The sequence below is a fragment of the Anas acuta genome, chromosome 2 (genome assembly GCF_963932015.1).
Source record: "Anas acuta chromosome 2, bAnaAcu1.1, whole genome shotgun sequence".
Taxonomy (NCBI): Eukaryota; Metazoa; Chordata; class Aves; order Anseriformes; family Anatidae; genus Anas; species Anas acuta.
In genome coordinates, this window is record NC_088980.1 from 6,580,355 (window position 1) to 6,601,472 (window position 21,118).

The window sequence follows — 21,118 nt, forward strand, 5'->3', positions numbered from 1 at the left end:
CATCACTTGTTGCACATTTTTCAGAGCCTCCAACAGATGAACAAAGTGAACATTTGGCTTGGCTGGGTTCTACCTTCATCATTAAACTCCCTTGAGGAGCAGAAGAGCAGGTCACTGGGCAGAAGGGGATGTGAAGTGCTTAGCTTCTAGGTCACTATTTCCAGACAAGACATATAGACCCTCGTACATCCATACTGAGGTGGTCCTGGCTAACCTGCTCTCAGTGCTATAAACAGCTACACAAAAAATAGATTTAAAAAGAGCTCATCTGTGCCTCATGCAGATCTACTTTGCCCTTTGCCCGCCCCACCTCTGCCTGTAGGCATGCACCCTATGGGGCCAGGAGCCAATATGGGGCTGGCAGCCGCCTGCCTCTGCCTCCAGGCAGCCTCGTGTTGCTGCCTGCTGCTGCTCAGGCTGTTTTTCTTCTGCAGATCAATAGGGAACTCCAGGTCCGCCTCATCCTGGCTGTGCTAAACAAGTGGCACTTCAATACCGTGATGACAGCTTCCTAAAATACTTAGAGAGAGACAGATAGGGCAAACCCCATGAGTTAGCATAGTGTGGGGTGGGAGATTAGCACTCATCCAAAGCACCCAGCTTTCCTCAAGGGTGCTCAAGGGCTCTGTACCAGCCCCAAACACAGAATTTTCCCCTGCCAGAAGGTTCCTTTGCCATGTGCAAGGAGCAAGTAGGCAGTCAAGACTGAATTGGCTTTCTTGTCCCCTTAGCCAGCACCTCAAAAGCTGAAGGTAAATCCTTGTGCAAGCAGCAGGCAGGGAAGAAGCCTTGCAGGTGGTGGCCTTGCAATTGGAAATCCTCTGCCAAACACAGACTTGCTGCCACAGAAAGCTCCTCCTTGAAAAGAAATGTGCCCATGACCATTTTGGAGCAATCTGACCTTTTTCATGGAGATATATGCCTCCCTGTCAATGGCTCATAAATGGATGAACAGCTCAGCTCTTTTTAATAGAGTTAGGCACAGGGTAATAATAGACTTGTGCAGCTCTCTCTCTTTGCTTAATTCATCTTTCTACAAATCATTAACATTGTTGGAATAACTGCTATCATTAGCTTGGATTCCTGCTCGCAGCAGCTAACGGCAGCGTTATGGTGCACAGTGCGTGGGAAATGGGGATCCCTGCTTGTGTTTGCCCAACAGAGACTCGGGTCAGGGCTTTTTGTTCCCCTTTCAAAGAAGGAAAGCTGCAGACGAAGCTCCTTTCCTTCTCCACGAAAGAGGGGATCTGTGCAGCAGGTGCAGACACAGCAAAGACCCTGGCTGCAGCATAAACCCAGCACAGGTAAAAACCACACAAGCAACTCCCACATCCCATAAGATGCCACTAACTCACCTGAACAAACCTGCAGTCTCCATACTTAAGCAAATGATGCTGTCCTGCTGACACACTTCCTGAGAGGCTGATGCTTACCAACAAATAATGGCAAAGCTGCTCTTTCTACACTCACTTTCTTCATTTCTGAGCCAAGAGCCAAGTGCATATCAGGATCAAGGCATTGCATGGCCATAGCATTGATCTCCCTCTACAGCATCAAACAGGCTCAATGTATCGTCAACCTTCCAGGCTGATATTCCTTTTGAAGTGTCAGCAGCTTCTGTTTGCTGATCTGGTCCTTGTTGCTGTTGGACAAGGCAAATCCAGTTCTGGTCTGAGCTGAGCTCATCCTGGTCATAACCTGGTGCTGGATCAAAGCACACTACCTCCAGCCCTGCTCTGGGCAAGGCAGGGGTACCTCTGCTTGCTGCCACCACCAGTCCTGGGGACACTACGGTGCAGGGGAGACCATTTCTTGACATGTAAAAATGTGCTTCAGTTCAGCAGAAGAATACCCCAAAGCTCAGTCGTATGGTTCCTCTGACCCCAAATTATTAAGCACATCCACGGCAGCAGATGGGGCCTGATCCTGTGGCTGGGATCTGCACATGTATCTGATTAGCGTTGCGGGATCATCCTTTAATTAAATTTACTGTGTTTGGTTTATAAGCACAGCGGTCTGGACGTGATGACAGCAGAACACAGGATGGGGTCCACAGCTATTTATGCATGTTGGGGCTCTCATTTGTGCAGCCCTAAATGATGTCCCTGGGATTACACATGTGCAACTGAGAACAGCAATTGGCCTGGGTTTGAGAGTGTTGTGTGACTTTTCCAGTAATCCGAAATGGTCATTTCCTAGCAGTCTGTTTGTTTCTGTGTCAAGGGAAATAAACTAATTTGAGCATTGTAAAATTTACAATTATTGTGCAACGATTTTAACAAGGCGGGATGGAGGGGGGGGGGGGACCGGAGGAGACGGCAGGATGAATTGATGTGGTGTGAAGGTGAAAGCAAGCAAGAAAGTAAGCTTTTTCCCCAGAAAGCTGAAAACAAAACCCACCACTCCCATACAGTGTGGCCATCTGCAATTAATGAAAGCTCACGTGTGACCCCTGTCCTCACGTACACCAAGAGTGGAGCAATGCAAAGACGAGAGACCTGAGAGGCGCATGGCTTAAAGGCGTCAGCATCCTCACAGCTCAAGCTGCGTGCAAAGCACTGGAGTGTGCTGCTCTGACACAACTGTTTCCAGCAAAGCGTCTGAGTCAGCTTACAAGTGTTATCAAACCTGCTCAGACAACTCAGAGTCAAAGGGTCCTGAGCCAGGTCTGCGCAGGTTGTGTTCTTTCATAAAAGAGCTCCGTGGCGAGTCCTGTTGGTCCTGCATTCAGCCTGCCACAAAATCATAAATTTCCAGCCCAGTGATCCCAGCTTAATGGTGGTGCAGAAACAAGGCTGTATTCAGGTCTGTGCTGGCCTGAGGATGTGGGAAGTGGCTGCACAGGCTCCCCCGGCAACACATCATATCCAGATCTTGCTCACGAGGAAACGTCCAAAGACCTGAGCAAGATTTCAACATTGCAGCCATAAAATTCTGCTCTGCTCATCACTCCTTATGCAAAAAGACGGGGAGACCTCTTGCAATTTAAACCATGTGATTTAAGTGTGGAGGTGGCAACAAAGCCCCAAAGGTCCACTGTGTTCTTTTGGGGTGAAAAGCCAACCCATGCTGATACAGGGGAACACAAGAGACCCACCACAGTGAACAAACTACCCTCAGGGTGGCTGTGGCAGGAGGCTGGGGTGGGAAACAAGTGGACTGCTGTGTCCTTAGCAAGGTAGGGGCAAACCTCAGGGTCAGGAGACCTGACCAGGGCTTCTCACTGCTGGTGTCAAGAGAAAGCAGTGCAGAGGGCATGGCTTATGCCTCCAGGAGCATAGATGGAGCCGACAACACAATGCTTGGTCCTATTTCTCTGAGATGTTTTGCTGGTTGTGCTTCCTGAAAGAAAAGAGTTCTGCATTCTCCATCATCATTCAGCTGCTGTGTTAGATATGTCCTGTGTGGCCCAGGACATATGAGCACCAATTGAAGGATCCCAAGTTAAGTCCTCCGGGGTACCCATTCTCTTGGCAGAATGATGACCAAGAGAGGACGGGGATGCCTGCACAGATTATTAAATGTTTCTGCTCGATTCCCCTGCAGCCTTGTGCTCATTCTCCTGGTCCTCTCTGTGTTTTAGCATTGCTCATGTCTTGCAAAAGCCCAGACTGAAACCATCTTTCTCCAGACATGCAAATGAACCTCTCCGGGCTCAGTTCATGGTGGCCATTCCCCAGTTCCTCCTGCCTCTCCCTGGTGTCAGACAGAAGGGGAACCACATCCTGGCCACAGCTGGGTGTTGTGTCTCATTTAAAGCACGCCCCGAGAGGACACTTCACATTGCTGCCTGAGCCACTTTATTCCCAGCACACAAGCAGCACTCGAGCTAATGCACAGCGAGAGCCCTAGCAGGAAATTCTTCAGGAGGAGGTGAGAGCCAATATGTAAAGTGGTTAATGAGCTTGTCAGACAGCAGCACATCAGGTTACTGCCACCAGAAGTGGCTGGAGCCAAGCAAATGCTCCTCTTCTGCAGCGGTGAGCAGCTTAAAACTTGTCCCTGCCCCAGGACCAAGAGCACTAAGAGCAGGCAGAGCTGAAAGGAAGAGCACATCTCGTGACCCAGTTGAAGCAATTACCCCTTGTGCCTAGAGGCAGCAGGATGAAAAACAGCCCACCTCCATCCCAGGACCTCTTCCACCTCCCTCTGCAGGGACTAACAGGCTCTGCAGGCAACTAACTATGTGTGGTCTTTCCCAAAGCTTTGGGGTTGAGAAAACAGCACCAAAGTACAGGAAAATATGGTCGTAAAAGGAAAAAAAAATCAACTTTGGAAGTAGGAGAACCAGAACCAGCTCTCAGTGCTTCTTTTAGGTAGTCTAGGTTAAGGGAACAGCATTCCCTTAATAGTAACAGGTCAGAAAGGACCTTCTAATAGATAACTTCTAATAGATAAGCTTCTAATAGATAACACATAGCTCAGAGGATGAATTCAAAAGGCTGGAGGAGAATGGCACTTGGTACTTTGTGTAATTCAACAACTGCACTGAGCTGCAAGAAACTATGATGTCTTGGTGGAGGCTGAGAGCTCAGAAAGATGCAGAAAAGGGAAAAAGCATTTAAATAGAGAGAGCTCAGACTATGTAAACTTGCCATGAACGTGGTTAAAGCACAGATTTTGGAAGCCGAGTGGAAGTGAAGGACATTAACCTGCACCAAGCACTGTTTAACCAAAGAACCTGAGGTGTGAACTTAGCTAGGAGGGGAGTTTTCTGGCTGCCACGGGCTCTTGGTCCCTTGCAATACCTGGTGCCAGTCACTGTCATCTGGTGGAGCCTCCACCCTGACCTAAAGAGACTTCTTCACCATCATCCCCCCATCTAGGCCATGGCACAATGAAGCCCAGATATAAACCAGAAAACACTGCAACTAGGGGTGGGTGCAAGGGGGATAAACCAGAGTCCAAGTGCCACTTTTAGAAGAAGAAATCTGGAAGGCAAGTCTGGCACATGGGTTCAAGTTTTCAACACACTGTAGTGTCACTGAAAGCCCAAAGAAGCGTGTGATGTTGAGATGAAATAGATATGGGGAACAGGAGACTCCTGGCATTTTAGGAGAGTACATTGTTTTAAAGATGACAAACAAACAAACAAACAAAAAAAAAGGAACAAAATTGCCAACAACAAAGCAGTTGTGTCATCACCTTCAAACAATGGGAGGAAATGCAAGGAAAAGCTTTCCTGTGACCCAGGCTACCCTGAGTGTGATGAAAGAGCAGAATTCACCTAAAGTATTTCTCTCCATTTCAAAACCCCAGAGGCCTCTTGAATCCTGGCACTGTTCCTCCGCCTGACTCACTCAACCTGGTGGCTACAGCACAGGGCTGGACTGCAAGAGCACCCATGGCAGGGGTGAGAACAGATACTGTGCATACCTTCGCCTTTCCTCATTCATTTCTTTTCATAAGTTGATATAGCCCAGGAAACAGTCACTGCTCAAAAGGTGTGGGGGGATTGGAGCTTGACCTTTTCACGTCGTTAATGTGAGATGAGCCTAAATCAAGGATCCCGTCTCAGCACCATGCTAATTTCAACACATTATTCTCTTTAGGCCTTCAGTCTTGTTCCCCATAGAAACCATAATTCATGGAAACATGTAAGAGATGGACTTGAGGCAAAGAACAAGGACAGGACAAATCATGCTAATTTAATTTGCTTGCTTAATTACATTTCATATCTCATTCATTTGAGATATACAGATGAGTAAAATTCATATGGACACAGACATTGAAATGCCAAAAATAAAGTCATGAGCAGTTTCATCTTTGAGTTGTGCAGAAAATGAAAGTGAGAAAAGAAGAGAGAGAACGTGTTAGTTAGCAGATGCAGTAAGGGGACAGGGAAAATACAGTTTGTTCCTTCTGTAACGTCTCTGACCTCATCTTTCCCTTTTCCACACTCTTCTGTAATTATTTTGGTCTTCCCAGTTCTATCACTACATTTTCCCCTTCTCAGGTTTGTTTCGCTGCACAATCCATCATTCTGCAGTAGCAGGTTCCCTGTGCCCATCGTGGCCAACTGAAATATTTCCAGTAGATGACCAAAGGGAGGTACAAATAATTATAAGTTCCTCCACTACAACACAAATCCATCACCAGCTGAGCTCTAACTTGTGTGTATGATCCTAAGGAACTGCTCCAACAAGTGGAGTTTCCCACTTTTCCTTTCTGAATTGATTAGGAACAGCACCAAATAAAAACAGGGATCTGCCAGTTCTGTGGCACTCAGAGCTTCAAATCCTAATTTTATTGCTGTGTTGTATCTTGAGAGCAGCAGGGAATGGCTGAGAATCTGGGCCTCTATCTTCACACATCCAAATATGTCTTTAAATCTCACTTCTTCAAACAATCTCTCCTTACTTTGTTTCAGCATCTACAGGTTACAGGTGCCTCTGTCCTCTTCTCTGGTGTCTGCTTCTCATCTTTAGAGTTGTCCTTTGGAAATGGACTAATTCTCACCTGCAGTCTCCCTCTTCCATGTCACCTACTCCCAAGGTATTATAACTATCATTATTTTTCACCATTGTTAGCAATAAACTTGACCATAAAAATATGTTCTTAAAACTAGCAGCCAGTGACCAGATGTAAGGCTTCACAGATGCAGAAGCTGAACATGGGTACAGCTAAGCCTGAAACCACAAAGTTCTGCATGCACTCTTGCAGAACCACAGGATTATCACTGGAGGCATCCCCAGTGCTTGTGACTGGTTGGGATAAAGCAATGGGAAGTTCTGTCTATGAGGTTTTAGCTACTTGGACAGGAACCATGAGATGCCAGTGGCTTTTAGGAGCAGTGCACGGGCCCTGGTCTCTTTCATTTGTGACCATAGGCACAAACATTAGGTCTTTAAACATAATGTGTTGGGTTTTTTATTATTATTATTTTTTTTTGCTTCTCTTCATCTCAACCAGTCCCATTGAATATTTATCTTCATCTGCACAGTATCCCAGGATTGCTTTCAGCAACACCTTACACAGTAACTACTTGATGTTGCATCAAAACACAATAAGAAAAAGTAGTATTTTATTACAAAGTTACTGAAATCAACAGCTGAAAGAATTAACTTGCAGGAACTGTCTCTTTGCAGTACTGCAAAGAGCACAGCTCTCGGAGAAGTGAGTGACAAATTGCAAATCATCATCTTTGGCCCGGGCTAACATTGCTTGGTCCAGCCACCACGCGGCAGCCATCTGAGTGAGCTGTGTCCAAAGCCTGGTGGGAGAGATTCGTCTGACCCGGCGTTCGCCCTGGCAGTGTGAATGTCTCCATCAGAGCCGAACAGCCTGACTCCTCTGTATCCCTGCAGAGAAGCAGGCGCTTTTATTGTGCGCTTCAGCTCATCCTCAAACGGCCAGCTTTAGGGCCAGATAAATCACAGCAATTCCCCTCTGTTGACTCTAAAGGAAGCCAAGGGTGGCTAGCTCAGCCAGACACCCTCATATCACTGTGCAAGTTGCATCTCTCTGCTCTGTGTGAGCACCATGGGCAAAAACTCATCTCCTTTGGTGAAAAACTGCTGTAAATGCTGGGCCATAGACACTTTCTGAGTGGTGGCCACACTAGAGATGCACCCCGCAATGGCAGCCTCTGCCTTTGCTCTGTCCACTTTGATACCTCTTGGGCCAAGCAAATCCCCAAAATACAGGGCCAATATCTTCAGGAAAGCTCTGTAATGAGTACCCTGACATTTATCTTCAGGTAGGTCTGGATCAGAAAGGTATTTGGCTTTTCCCCAGTACTTTCTTGAACACACAGCATTCATAGACGTATCGAATTAGCCTTTTTTCCTGTCCAGGTCTAGCACCATTAAGCACATGGAGCAGACATTCAATATCATCCAGACAGAAATGGTTTCCTTAAAAAAAAAAGGTCCTCACATGCTTTAAACTGAATCAGACCCATGCTGGACTACATAAAAATCACCATTATGCCTTGTTCCTATAAAAACAATAAGTATTGGGAGCGTTGGTGTTTGCCCAGGAGGTAAAGCCTGTGCCAGGCAGCGCAAGGCATGCTGCCAAGCAGGAGGTAGACACGGTTACAGAAACAGCCTTTTCCAGATCTGGCCTCTGAGACTGGTGAAAAAGGTTTCTGGGAGCGAAGGAGGTTTCCCATACACGTTACATGTCAAAGGCAGGCACGTGCAGAGGGTGGCTGAACGCTGCACTGATTTCACAGCTCAGGTGTGATACAGGTACATGCTCCATGGTCCTTCAGTGAAAACTAGGGAAGGCCAAATATACATCACCTCTAATTGTGCATAGAACAGGTTCAAGCCTCTCTTCGTCCCTATCCCCATTTATGGAATTGTCCTGATTTTTCATTGGAAATAGAACAATTCCACATTTTTTTTCAGAACTGTGTCATTTTTGATCTGGAAATTCTGTGATATCTTCTGGAGCTGTATTTTATCTATTCCACACTCGTATCACTGTCATCATTACCTACATAGCAGCTGGATTACATCCTGTGTGACAAACATGAGCTACCTTTTGGGAATCCTTGTTTGTGGCGTGCAAGGACAATGCAACAGAAGCTTGGGATGGCAGTGGATGGAGTAAATTGCAATTTCCACAAGTTTCTTCAACATTATTTCCAAATAAACATTCTTCTTTTTCTTGCTAGTATGTTTTTGTGTATGGTTATTAGAATTTTAGAAAAGAACAACAACATCAACATATATATATGTTGATGATCATATCAACATATCAACAAAATATATATATTTTTTTTATGAATTGTGGAGTCTCCTTTTCTGTAGATATTCAAAACCCACCCAGTCACGATCCTATGCAACATGTTTTGGGTGACCCTGCTTAAGTGTGGGGATTGGATCAAATGATCTCCAGAGGTCCCTTCTAATCTCAATCATTCTGTGATTCTGTGAAAATCTAGAAATTCTGTGTATTTTTTCTTATCAGAAAAATAAATAAAATTAGTATTCCCAGAAGCATAGTTTTTTTTCCTGAAAACAATGTAAATGCAGATTTTTATTTGTGTCAGGTTTATCTTTTGTCTTGTCCGTTTGGCAAACCATGCGGATAGGCTGGTGAAAACAGAATGACCAGTGATGAAGACATCAGAAGTATCTGAGAACCAAACTACACACTGCTTAAAAGATCAAGGCAGTTCCCGTCTCACATGCTTTTTCAGGCCATTTGCAGGCTCAAGAAGACATTTCTGAACTGTTTTGCTCCTCTTGTGGTTTCAAGGATTCCTTTATGAACATCACAGCAAGGAACATTTCTCATGTTAAGATCTGAAAGATTTGGGAGACTTCTAAAATGTTGGTTTTTTTCCCACCTCACCCCTTGCACCCACCTGGAAACACTGAACCGCTGTTTCTCCAGCCACTGCAGCCACATACACATCACTTGGTGAAATAGTTCAGGCTGCTGTCTGTTCCTGGGCAATGCTCATGGTATGGCACAGGAGTTCTCAGCCCCCTTTTGCAGATACATGTATTTCGAGAGAAACAAGAGACTACAGATAATCAGGTCATACATGCCAGTAAGCACTTAGGAACTATAATCTTGCACTCTGGCAGAGAAGTAGAGCCAACCAAACTACGTTTACAGTATTTCCTTCCTATTATGCATATTTCAGGCACAGTAAAAAAGAAAAAAAGGGCATCAAAACACAGCCAAGTTGTAAAACCTGACCATCTGCAGGGCGGCTGGTGGAAAACCATTTTTGCTTTGCCTTGAGAGGCATTTTTCCAAAGCTGTCAAACAGCTATCACCAAAGACCACTAGATTATTTACTAGTCCAACATCTGTCAAGAAATAATTAGGTTGTTAAAGGTATATTGTTAGTTACCAGCATTAGGAATCCATTAATATTAATTGAACTCCTCAGAATTATTTAGGAGCAAAGTCTGGCCCCATTGAAGTTAATGGGAGCTTTACCATTAACTCTTGACTGCCCTGATGGATTTGACTCAAGGCAGACAGAACAATCATGTTGTTTTTTTTTTCAAGCCACGTACCTGTGAATGGAGACATGTGCTGTGGGGACATAGACTCAGAGAGGTTGCACAGTGAGGGAGTAGAGCACTGGTAGTAGGGTGGTGGTTGGACCAGATGATCTTGAAGGTCTTTTCCAACCTTAATGATTCTACGATTTTAGATAACCCGGCCACTTTTGGGGTATTCATTAGAATCTCATCCACCCTGGATGTGTCTATTCTCCATTTAATCTGGACACACACACTAGGACATGCAGATGTTTGCTTCTTAGTGAGCCTACACAGCACAGCCACACATTCACATCAGTGCAGGGATCCACACCGTGTTTTAACGATATAGTTTGTAAAATCCATCACCCTGCATCCAATGCAATCCTTGGGGAACATGAACCACAGCATTCAGAGGCTGGTGTGAGGGGTAAAAAAGTCAAAAGCTTGTGAGGTGATCCAGCCCTCCCTGGCCATCACATCCATTTTCCCCTGCTGGAGCTAATGTGCTTCTGGTCTGCTAACAAAAGTGGCTGTGACGACTTTGTGGTATCAGGGACTGACCCCTCTGCAACAGCAGGGCAGTAGGAAAGGTGGTCCCTACACAGATGAAATTCAGCCCCTCACCTACACTCCTGGCACTTCCTAAAGACACATTTTCAAAGCCACGTGTGTCGGCAAGACACCAGTGAACTAGTTGGTGGGTAATTAACATTGCTGATGTTTATACCATTAAGGATCCAGGGAGAAACAAGACTACACCATACATTTGCTGATTGGAGATGATTATGTTTCTGCTGATGTCAACATTTCAGTGCAGCAATTTGCCCCCTCCGTTCCCCTCTCCACACACCAGCTTTGCAGCCCACGGGGATGGGTTTGATGGGGTCTTTGGGTCGAGATGAAGGGTCTAACCTCACTGCACATGCAGCAGGTAACAACAGGCTATCCAACCTTAGTTTTCCATTAATACAGACTTCTGGACTTCACTGCTAGGTTAAGAGTTAAACTTTTAGTTATTGGATCCCTTGTGTGATATAAACTATCATTATGAGATACATTTTCTTTCCATTATGCTGTAATAAAACCCTCCTCCTTATAATATAAATATATACATTTCCTCCGAGGCATCCTATTTGCTAAAGAACATCATGGAAATCTAATCTCCTTTTAATCAATAAAACACCAAATGATGTTTCTATTTAATGCAAACTTTGCTTCTTACCATGTAATGAACCTGTTTCTATTAAGAACACAGCCATTAATGGAATAAGTAATGCATTACTACGATTCCACTGCTACAGTCAGGTTTCTCTTAGTATTTCCATTATACACCCTGCTATTTAAGGATCTGCAATTTGCTGCGAGCTGAAGTTGTGCCTATAAAATCCTTTTAAACGGCTTGAGGGGTTGGGGTTGGGGCTTGGGTAGGGAAGAAGGTTGCAGTTGTCGTCATGTGCAGGGGCTCTCTCTTGCTCAGACGCAGGCTCACCGAATGACCCTGGCCAAGTTGTTTGGCCTTTTAGAGCTTCAGTCAATCCAAATGGAAAAAGGTCTGAAAAAGAGAGAGGCCTCAGAGATGAGAGAGATCCAAGTTTAACTACATTTAAAAGGATGGCTCTAGGGACTGATAATGGACTGGAGAGACTTTTGCTTTTGGGACATCAGTACAATTTATTGTAGGTCAGTAATGAAAAGAAAATGGAAGCATGGCATTGTGCCAAGAACAAGAACTATGGGTGGCTGCTCAAACCGCTTGTGATGGATAGCTGTAAGAACAGATAAACAGCTGTAATTTGGGCCAGAAAATACTTATGACCCAATCTACGCTTTTGCAAAGCAACTCTTTATTCCTACGCTTTTGTCAAGCTTTTGCTGAAGGAAGTTCAGGACCTTTTTCTTCACAAGATGCTCACTCAGAATATTTTATATCCATATTGGGTTGCAGTTCATCTCAGTCATACTGTTTCTATTATCTGATAAATGACAGGGCTTTCAAGGAAGAGAATAAGAAACATGTATTAGGAAACCCTGAGACATGTAATCACTGGTGCAGAAGTTGAAGGGAATTTGAGGATTAACAAACATTTCAATGAGCAGGCAGCAAAGTAAAACAAGGGGACAGACAATTCACAGCTGAATTTCATGCTCACATCTCCATGAATGCTGTCACTTCCTATGCAAGCAGATCAGACTGGGAGATCAGAACCTCTGACAGGACATGAGGGACGTGGCTACCATGGAAAAGGTGGCAACACCTAGCAGGGGTTGGTGAGCTGAAGCAGCAATTTAAGGCAGCAATATTAAGACAGTTTGGATTTTAGGCTGATTTAGCAGCAATAGCTGAAGCTGAAAGGAAAGATGTAGTGGAAGGGAGCTGCTATCTGAAGCTAATATCCAAGTTACCTTCCATTTGATCTTGTTCCAACCTGGGTGAAGAACTTCTTGCAAGTTGTGTATGAAATGGCTTCAGAGTATGAGGAAATCCTGGCTTCAAGGGAACTGAGACAGCCATCCTCAATTCCCCTTTCTTTTCTACCTCAGCCCTGAATACTGACTGGATAAAGGTAAATATGGGTCTGGAAACACTTCAACAGAGGGACACCACAGCTCCAAACTCTTCATAGATAGCTGGCACACCAGCTTGGAGAACACTTGTCCTGCACCCCTGGAAAAAAAAAAAAAAAAAAAAAAAAGTCTTCTTTAACTCTCAAGGCAAGGTATTGAGGGTCAATAAAAGGTCCTGTGTTATTAACCCAGTAACCAGAGTATATTTGCTGGGACTTACTGCCATCTTCAGTTCTCAGGCAAAGCTAAGACATGAATGGCAGGACACTGCAGCTTCTCAGTCTGGTGGGGGGGCAATGATCCTCTGGTCATGAGCCTCAAAACTATTGTGCCAGCTGCCTACACATGTAAGCAGATATAGTTTTCTCCACTGTGTTCAGTTCACAGTTCCAAGTTTTGCTTCACAGGTGTGAGTGTGCAAAACACCTCCTTAGACATGGGAATAAATCTCACTCTGATCCAATTGCCTGATTCCAGAGTCATAAACAATCCCTGCCTCTAAATAAGCAAGAGAAGAAGCAAGAATCACTTTCTCCTGGCAACTGGGGGAACATGAGGCATGAATGGTGTTTAAGCTCATTTGGGAACCCCATGGTGGAGTCAGAAACCAAAGTTAGTTCTCCAAATCCCAGCAGAGGGCTTTGGTCATGGGATGGGTCAGGTAGCACACATGATATGCAAAAGTGTTTGATAAAAAATAAAAACACAGTGTCTGAGGTGTTTCCTGCACCTGAAGCTCAAGGCAGAAGGCTTGGGGAAAGGCCCAGTCCATACATATGGTCCGGTTGTCGGCAGCGATGGCACTGGCAGAGGGGGCAGAGGAGGAAAGAGCAGAGGAGGAAATTGGCAGAGAGAGCCATCACATCCGGAGGCTTTATCCTAGCACAGGTAACACATTCTTTATTTCACATTTATTTTCTTGCCATGTTAGAGAAGGGGAAAATAGACACGCTTATTTCTCCTGCTCATTTTCCTGGACCATCTGGTGCTGAAGCAGAGATGACATATCACTGCGAACAAGGGGAAGATGTCACAGTTTTCACTAATAGCTGTGGGAGGAAAATAATTATTTTAAAAGTATGTGGGCTGTACAGACCGTACTTGTTAAGTCAGACTACCAGCAAACTTACTTCAAACACAAAATGTTTGATATTAAATAATCAGTGATGTTAGAGATCAGCAGTCCCAGCCATAAGTGCTGGGCCCAGCTCTGCCCCTACCACAACCATAACTCAGGCACTGCCTCGATGAAGCTGGTGCACAGTTTTCTGCACTTACTGGATCCAGTCAGAATGAGAAATTATAGACAAGGCTATGCCACAGATTATTCATACCGTGTACATCGGTGATTGCAATCAGGTAGGGAAATAGGTCAGGATGAGAGGTGAAGCCAATAATGTGACAAGTATCACCTTCCAAGCAACGACAAGAATGTATTGATTTTGTTCCCCTTAGCTCTGATCACTTCTGTGTTGTTTCTGTGAAGTCCTCAGGGCATCTATGTAAGCTTACAGCTCCCGATAATTTCATAATAAGTGATAATTAAACTTTGAAGTACTAAAGATGTGAAGAGAAATGAAATACTTGTCCTATATAGGGATACTCAAGAAACATCACTCTCACCGAGCAGACACACGTGGAATTCACAGCTGTTGTTCACCAGCTTTAGGGGCCTTTGGAAAATGTCTTGAAAACTATCAAATTCTACACAGAAACCTGCAAGACACGTGGAATAATAATTGAAAATAGAGCTTTTTGAAAATCGAATGGAACAATTTGACTCATAAGTAGTCTTCTTTTTTGGAATGAAATGAACATTTCCTCTCCCTCCCCCCAAACAAATCTGTTTCACTGAAATGTTGGCATTTGAAAAATGTTGATAAACTCTAGTTACAATGAGAGCTAGTCAGAAAATGGAAACAGATTTGGTAAATAAGTATAAACAAAACAGCTTGAATTTGATTCCTGGTATTTTGTAGAATTGCTTTGCTTTTTCTTTGCAAACAAGTACAACAACAACTTCGGGCATTCAGAAAATAAGCACAATGCCCAGAATGCTTCCAATTTCATGTCAGGATAAAATAATAATATTCATTATTCAGTAGTGCACAATTCATTATAGTATTATTTTCCCATTTAAAGCGTTCCTTTAATGAGATAGCAGCCAGTCTCCCAATTGAAGTAATGGATAGGCAGAACAAAGAGTATATAAGCTAAACTCCAGAAAACTTGTTGAACACAGAATATTGAACACTTGTGGAGACATTTGGGTCACGTGTACTTGTAATGATGAATTTCAGATACAAAAGCAAGAATGTGTTCAAATGTCCCCCTTTCTCATAGACACCAATGGAACTAGGTAAATACTATACATCTACTGTACATCATTTTTTTCTCTATAAAACAAAGATCATCTCAGTGGTATTCTGGACAGGTCTATGAGTGTAGCTTATGTTGCAAGACTAAGTTTTAAGTGTTGTCAACCCAGAATTATTTATCAATACTAGTTGGAAGGTATCTTTCATTTAAAAAAAAAAAAAAAAAAAGGAACCTAATTCAATAGGACTTTGTTAAAAGTTCTGGAGACAAGGTCACAGATGAGACCTCCAGAGGTTTTTGTTGGAAACACTGTACTTTGTTCTTTCACGTAGAAGGGAGCTGCCATATCCAATTGGAAATAAAAAATGTCTATTGCAAACTTAATGCAATTTTATTGGAACTAAATTCAATCTCTTCATTTTTGATGCAGTAATGGGTCAGCAAACAGAACTCGGGAGCGTAGCATCAGACAAGTAATGTTCCTGCGGTCAGAGATGCCACCACCAGAAGTATACTTTATAAACAAGCAAGCCCTGAAAATTTATTTAGAATATTTAAAAGAATGGTGTTCTTCTCAGTTGCTTACAGACCCACAAACATTCGCCAACAAGCTGTTTCTCAGTCATCATTACAAGCTTAAGCTTCAAACAGAAAATCCATGCCCTAGATAAAGAAGATCACTTCTCTAATGTTATTTTTTCTCCTTCCTCAAATAGGTTATACAGCAAGCTCTCTGCTTTGGCTGATTAAAACACACCATGCATAAGGGAGTGGGAGACACACACATGGAGTCAGACCCTCGATTTATATAATCTTCATTGACTTCAGTGGAGTGACACCAATTTATAGCAGGAAGGGGCTGCCTACAGACTCTTAAAGGATTGATTGGTAACATACAACAAACCATTTTCAGGGAATAAGGTGTTTTTGTGAGAATGATTCTTCCTCTGTCTTGACTATGAGACAGAAACTTTGCTAACGCAGACAGGGGCTACACTGTGTTATTTATGATACCCAAAAGGAAATACTTTGTATCTGAGATGCTCGATAGTCTAATTTACATGTTTATTGCACAAAAGAGCAATTTATTTACAGGAAGAAAAGTACCTATACATTTTAAAGCAGTTTTTAAAAGGGAATGATTTTGAAAGTGCAGAATAAGAGGACGTTTTTCATCTGTTTGGGTCTGTTCTTCCTCTTCTCTTGGTCGCTAGGAAGAAATACTGGAAAGTAACACTTCAGATAGTAGAGATCATTCATAGCATCTCCATCCACTTTCCACGCCTGCTTTGGTAGCCTGGCTTGTGTCATAACTATCTCAAGTTTATTTATAGTTCAGCTGTGTTATGAGAGGTCAAGCAAGGAGGAAGATAAAATCACCAGGGAGTCCAGGGAGGAAATTTGTTGTGCTGTTTTGAGGTGGGTTTTTTGTTGTTGTGTTTGTTTTTTTTTTTTTTCCTTTTTTATTTTTTTATTTTTAAATGTTTACCCCCAAAATAACATGCTTTGGAAACTGTCCCTTCATTTTGCTTCTCCATGTTCCTCCTCCATCACCATGGCTGTTTTGGCAGGGACACTCTGGAAAACAGCAGCTGCTGACACCTCTTCCCAGAGCCCGCACTGCAGGTCGTGTGAGGTTTCTGTGTCAGTGGCCCTGGGAGTTAACAGAGATGGTCCTCTGGCTGAGGCGCTGGGGACTCAGCCTCAAGAAGTGCTGATGTGCTGCCCTCAAAAGTGTCTGGTTTTCAAAAAAAAAAAAAAAAACCACAGTTGTTTGGGACCAGAAGCAATGAGCTGTTCTGATCTGGAAGAATTTGTGGGCAGGGCTTGCCAACGACTGGCCTCATGGCTGGAGGAAGGTTACTACCAGCCCAAAATACCGAGTCCCTGCTCCTGTGAAACTGGGAAGGCTGCTCCCCATACACCAGCACTGAGGGAGCAGCTGGGTGCTAATTCCCCCCAGGACTGGACCAGCTTCCTCCTCTCTTTCTCCTCCACATCATTTCCCTTTCTTGAGGGTGTTCTGGGGTGCTCTGCAGAAGGATGTCCTCCATGTGGCAAAGAGGAAAATTTAAGACAGAGGGTTGCCGTGAGTCTTAGAGGTACCCGGCAGCTCTGGGGCAGCAGTGAGCACAGCCCAGGAAATCCAGGCTCTCCTGCCACCCCGTGCTGGCTCAGTGGTGAAGCAGAGCTCTCTGTGAGTTGGAACAGGGAAGATCAAGGACTCCTGTGAGCAAATACAGGACAAACAATTCCCGTACCACTGCATGAAGGGTGTAGTCAGGATGCTGCTTCTTCAGCAAAGGCAGTAATGCAGCGATGGCAGGTTGGAGCTGGTTAATATATCACCTTCTAACTGGGGTTGAATAGATTTGCTTGGTAAGTGCAGCTCTAGATGAGGCCCTGATTTCAATATCATGCTGCCTATAACACATGACAGGGTCAACAGGCTGCTGTAGAGATCAAGAGAACAGATCAGCCTTCCAAAAATTCAATATTAATTATTGAATATTTATGTTTACTGGGGGGAATGAGTGATCAGAGTCTTTCTCCAAGGCTGTGTATGAATCTTTGTATTTCAAGAACAATATAAATCAGTCTTTTTTATTTGTCATTTATGTGAGATGATAATTAACATCACAAGCATTATTAATAAGGCATGAGAGACAGAGAGAAGAGAGGAAGCAGAGCAGCTCCCTCCCTACAAGTTTCTCTCTCTGCATTACATAGATTTATCATGTACCAATTCCCCACCCAACCCACCACTTCTTTTCCCTTCTCTCTGGCAAATTTGGGCTTTGATAGCAGTCTCACACCACTGATTAATATACCTCAGCCATCAAGTTATAGCCCCTTACAAATATTAACAATTTTACCCTTGCATCAAACCTTGTATCAGCAGCACCAGGTACCAGATCTGTCCTCCAGGGTGTCACGGGGGTAGGCAGACGGAGGTCTCCAGGGTGGACAAAGGCACAGAAAAACAATATGTCAGGCCTAAAAGAGAAGTTAAAGGATCAGTACAAAGAATGTGCAGAAGAAGGTTATACAGACAAGACCTATCGATCACAACGGTCCTTCTGGCCTTCAGAATCCATTTAATAAAAGTTAACTCTCGTTGGCTTCGGGCCCTTCAGCCATACATCTCAGTCTGCTTCCAAAGAGAAATTATCATCCTCAGCCTCACAGGTGAGGAAAGCGAGGGCCTGAGAAAGTAGAACCACAGCCTAAGGGATACTCAGGTGTTTGATTTTAATGGGGTTTTGCCTAACACTGAAGTCTGTCAGGTGTGTTGGTTGAGAGCTTAATCCTCAGATTTACAGCTCCTTTGCTTATCCTAAGCACAGAGGCAGCTGGAGGTAACGGGAAGGTGGAGAGACGTCCCCCTGTGCTTTGGTCCTTCTGGCTGATTGGTGAATGAATGCAAAAACTCTGATGCTCATGGGCAAACCCAAACCCTGAGAGCTGATGTTATGAGTTTATTGTTGCCTGCCCATCTAGAGAGCTGTGCTAAACCTTTGGTGTGAACACCCAGAGGTGGAAATGACCCCCAGAACAGGGAGTACAAAACTGCAGAAGGCTGCATGGACCACCCTGAGGACAACCTGGAGATCCTTTTTGGTACTCAGCAGTGTAAAACCTGCCTTTGAACAAAATACATTTGGCAGAAGCATTGCTGTTGGTGAGGTGTGGAGGTGGGTGAGATGGTGGTTTCCTTAAAATGGATCACTGAAATCATGGCCATTCAACTGCCGCCAAATTTTCCAATGCCCTGTTTGGTTTGCTTTCAAAATGCCACTTTTTTCTGCCTTCTCCCTACCCCTTACAAAAAGTCCGTGCAAGCCGGGTTACCACCAAAACAGCTTTTTGGCTTCTGTCCCCCACTGCACATGCCCTTTGGACCCCCAGACCAGGTCTGTGCCCACAGGGTCAATGCATCTCCAGATGCAAAGACAAAATTGCAGCGGCTGCTGATTTTCAGCTCACGTTTTTCACACTATTTACCGTGCGATATTGATATATTAAAATATTACACCTAATCATAATTAACAATGATACTTAGCAGCATCTATATGGCTCTTCACACCTTTGAAGTGCTGTGCAAACACTCATTAATTAATCTTTGCTTCGGGGATCCTGTACGGCAGCCTCTTCCGCAGGGCACCAAAACCCGGTCCCCAGGTGTGGAGCTGCGCTTGCTGGGACATGCTGAGGGCTGCCCATGGAAATGGAAACTGCTCCCCCAGGGGAGATTTAGCTCTCCACATCTCTGAGGTACTCAGAGCTGCCTTTCTTTCCCCAGGGGAGATATAACAGCAAAACCCTGCTGGAATGAGTAGTATAGACCAGAGAGGGACAAATGGTTGTGATGCTCATTGTCCCCAGTGCTGGTGCTGGTCCAGCTTGGTGACCTGAAGTCATCTGATAAAGGTTGGTATCTTTTCTTGGGTCAGCACCAGTCCTGTGTGCCCATAAATATGGGGTCCGCATAGCTTGCTTGAAGCTGGGGGTGAGCAAGGAGGGAGAGGTAGTGGTGGGGGAAAGGGGAAGGTGACAATCACAGGACCTGCTCCAGGAGCGTATCACAGCAGCTGCCCATTCCTGGATGTCCTTCACACACCACTCATCCCTATTCAAATTTGGTCCCTGCAGTGGATATCTTTCCAGTCTGTATTTGTGAGGTGAAAGGAGGTAGGTTTTTTGTGTCTTGTGCAGCCCGCTCAGTGCTGGTATCTCTGCCTGGATGAAATGCATCTTTTCTCAGCTTTTCACTGTCTTGCTCTGAAATCTCCACTCCCATCCCTCTGCAGAGCTCAGTAACAGCTTGCTTCATCTTCCTACTGTCAGCACTCTGCTTTGACCCTTTAATCAGGGGACTTGGCTTTTATCTGGAAGACATATGCCTTAGGTGTCTTGTATAAGGTGCCACACAAAGCAAATTCAGCCAGGCCTGCCAATAACACATCATCTAACCAGATGGGGATAAACAGACTTGAATTCATTTGCTCCCTTTTCTCCACTCAGTAGTAGCAAGCACCAGAGAAAAGGCTGTTATGAGCTTCGTGCAATGTCTCTGGGTACAGGGATTTTGTGCTTTGCATTTGAGGAAAGCTCAGGTCAGCCTCACAGCTTCTTTCTAACAGGGATGGTTGGCATTAATAAAGGGAGAAGCTTTTTGCCACTTTGTCCCTGTGACATTGTAGCTACCAAAAATGAATGGTGTCACGAAGGTTTTTTTGTTTGTTTGTTTGTTTTGTTCTTGTTTTTGTTTTTTATCTCAGTGAAATCTCAGTTGTGCGTTTTTGTGCAATTCGGATAAAACAAGGGGGAACTGTGAGGCCCCCTAGGCGAAGATAAATGGTTTGTGTTGAATCGTCAATGGAGAAGTGACCAAGCTCATTTTTTTCCTTTGGTGACCTCAGCAAGATTGATATCTAGATCTCATCAGCTGAAGTGAAAGAGTTATTATTACAGAGCCTGGAGCAGAGCTGACATACTTGCAATGAATGAAGCTGTTTCAAGCTTAGGGAATTCAAATAGCCAGGCCAGGGGCATGCTCTGTATGGGAAGAGCAGAGATACCAGCATTCAAACCAACAAAACGGGTCTCAGACAGTCAAAAGATCAAAGAAATGCTTTTGAGAAGAACAGATTTTTTTCCAAAAGTGTTAATTGGAATATTTGATAGTGGCATCATTCTCTCTCTCCTAGTTTTCATTTTCCCAATGCTTTTTAAAGCTGTTATTTTTCTTTAGGTTTTCTCAGTCAAAATTATCCATTTTTCTCCTTGGGAAATTTAAAGAGAACATCCTTGTGAAGCAAACAGGTTTGATCAAGTTAAGAAAAGACAGACATGGAGACAGTTGCCTTTGTGCTAGAGGACATACCCCTCATGTAACAAGGCCAACCTCTTCCCTGTTGTGCTCTCTGCCTTGGGTGCTCTGGGTATACAATTTTAAAATGTGAACAATGACACACTGTGAAAATCCTGGACAGGAGCATGTCCATGGGAGAGCATCCCTCGGGGTGGGTGGCAGGGCTTTGTGTTTATTATCGGGTATAGGCAATCCTGAAAGTGGGACCAACCCCCACGCTGTTGTCCTGGAATTTGCACGAATGGTGATCCTGAGGAGCTTATATTTTAAATAAAACAAAGTGCGTGCGCATTTACTGATTGGGATTACAGGCACATGCAGATTAAGACCCTGATCAGACACCTACTGAAGTCAATGAGGGGAAAAAAATTGCAACCAGCCTCAGCGAGCATATGGCAGT

The 21,118-nt window shown here is 44.2% G+C and overlaps 1 long non-coding RNA gene across 1 annotated transcript; it reads right to left on the minus strand.

The window, feature by feature from the left end:
• Window positions 1–15,061: 15,061 nt before the first annotated feature.
• On the minus strand, window positions 15,062–18,083 carry LOC137851647 (uncharacterized). Its single transcript, XR_011093317.1, has 3 exons — window positions 17,929–18,083; window positions 17,720–17,840; window positions 15,062–16,581 (listed from the first exon to the last, which is right to left on the minus strand). It is a non-coding gene; the product is annotated as an uncharacterized lncRNA (long non-coding RNA).
• Between the last annotated feature and the right edge of the window lie 3,035 nt (window positions 18,084–21,118).